Source organism: Homarus americanus, unplaced genomic scaffold (assembly GCF_018991925.1).
Source record: "Homarus americanus isolate GMGI-L3 unplaced genomic scaffold, GMGI_Hamer_2.0 scaffold41366, whole genome shotgun sequence".
In the NCBI taxonomy this organism is placed as follows: Eukaryota; Metazoa; Arthropoda; class Malacostraca; order Decapoda; family Nephropidae; genus Homarus; species Homarus americanus.
Genome location: NW_024723541.1, coordinates 3,326,650 through 3,329,007, shown reverse-complemented (window position 1 = coordinate 3,329,007; position 2,358 = coordinate 3,326,650).

Sequence of the window (2,358 nt, the reverse complement as noted above, 5' to 3'; positions counted from 1 at the left end):
TAGTAGTAGTAGTGTGTGTGTGTATGTGAGGTCAACATTGCCTGGCCACACACCATCACGGAACAACTTTCATGAACCCTTAATGGTATGCCTGGTGAGGGGAGAGGTGAGGGGTGAGGGGAGAGGTGAGGTGAGGGGTGAGGAGGGGCAAGGGGTTGAGGAGGAGAAGAGTGAGATGAGCTGATGAGGGTTAGAAGTGAGAAAGAGGAGCGAACAGGGGAAAGTGTGAGGTATGTGAGGGAGAGAGAGAGAGGAGGAGGAGAGGGGAAGTGGGAAAATAAGTAGTGACAAGAGGGGAGATGAGAGGCAGGCAATGAGAACAGGAAGAGGGGAGGGAGAAGACAGGAAGAAAGAAGAGAGGTCGGAAGTGAGAGGAAAGAGAGAGGGGAAGTAAGGAGATAAGGAGGAGGGGAGGTGGGAAGTGAACACACACACACACACACACACACACACGGTCTTGTCATAATATACTTTACATCAGAGCTTGTAGGTCCCAGCTGTAATGAATAAGAAATAGAAGCAATCTTGTACAGGAGGTTGATGATGTACATGTGTGCGTGTGTACATGTGTGTGTGTGTGTGTGTGTGTGTGTGTGTGTGTGTGTGTGTGTGTGTGTGTGTGTGTGTGTGTGTGTGTGTGTGTGTGTGTGTGTGTGTGTGTGTGTGTATTTGTGTTGTTGTTGTTGTTGGTTGTACATGTGTGTGGACGACCCTGTGTACATGTGCTGTGTGAATGCTGTTTTTGCTGTACATGTTTGTTTTATGTACGACACTGCTGACGAGAGAGAGAGAGAGAGAGAGTGTTTCGCTTTTCCGCTAAACACCGTCCCTCCTCTCTCTCTCTCTCTCTCTCTCTCTCTCTCTCTCTCTCTCTCTCTCTCTCTCTCTCTCGTTCTTCCTCTTATATCTTCTTTTACGTTTCCCTTGGCCTCTTACCTCTCACTATCACTCTCACTTCTCTTTCCTTTCCCTCTCCTTCCCTCTTCTCTCCTCTCTTCACACATCCATAAATTTCAACTCTTCCCTTATCTCTTCTCCCTCAACCTCGTCCCCTACCACTCTCTCTCTCTCTCTCTCCCTTATCACCTTGTTTCCTCTCCTCATTTTTCTCTTCCTTCATCTATTCCTTTTCGCCTCCTCCTCTTTCGTCTCTCGCTCCTCCTCCCTCCTCACCTCATTACCACCACCATCTCCCTCATTACCACCACCATCTCCCTCACTACCACCACCACCACCACCACCATCTCCTCATCACCACCGCCATCTCCCTCATTACCACCACCATCTCCCTCATTACCACCATCTCCCTCACTACCACCACCACCACCATCTCCCTCATTACCACAGCACAGTACCTAACCTAACCACCACGTCTTGTATCCCAAGAATAACAAGCCTTTGTCTTGGAACTTGTCTCAAAACTAGTCCACCTTGAAGACAATTTTCTCATTATAGTGTAAAAGTTTGTTGATGTTTGAGGTTCACCAAATTATTCATCTCTCTCTCTCTCTCTCTCTCTCTCTCTCTCTCTCTCTCTCTCTCTCTCTCTCTCCTCTCTCTCTCTCTCTCTCTCTTCTCTGTCTGTCTCCGTCTCTCTGTCTGTCTGTCTCTCTCTTGAACGCCACATTACACTACACTACACTACACCCACAAACACACCCACACATACACACACACACATACACACACTATACTACACTACGTGCCTATACCCACACACCCCCACACACACCCACACACACAGGTACGTCATCATCGCTCAGGAGTGCTCAGGTGTAATGGTCAGTTCTCATGACACCTTAGTAATGAGATTTTGATGAACACCTGTGATGTTTCTCTGCTTTTCTCGTTTACAAAAAACAAATCCCAAACTGAGCAAAACCTGAAGACCACAAGGGCATAGACAGATGGTGCTAGTAGAAAATTACTAGCAGGGAAAGTTACTAGTCGGTGATAATGTTCGTAGGGTAAATGTGTTTAGTAAGGTAAAGTTGTTAGTAAGGGAAGGTGCTAGTAGGGGAAGTTGCTAGTAGGGATTGTTGCTAGTAGAGAATGTTGCTAGTAGAGGAAGTATCTAGTTGACGTTATTAACAGTAGAAATTGCTAGCAAATGAAGTTACTAGAGGGGGAATTTGTTAGTTGGGAAGGTTAGTTGGTAGTAGAGAAAGTTGCTAGTAATAGAAATCGGCTCCATTATTAGTACAGAAGGTTACTACCAGAGAAATTTGACAGTGGGAGAAGCTATTGACAAAAGAAGTTAATAGCCAAAACACCTGAGATACGTTAATAGAAGACGAAGTTACTAGCAGATGAAATAACTAATAGCAACTTAATAGCAAACGAATTTACCAGCAGAAG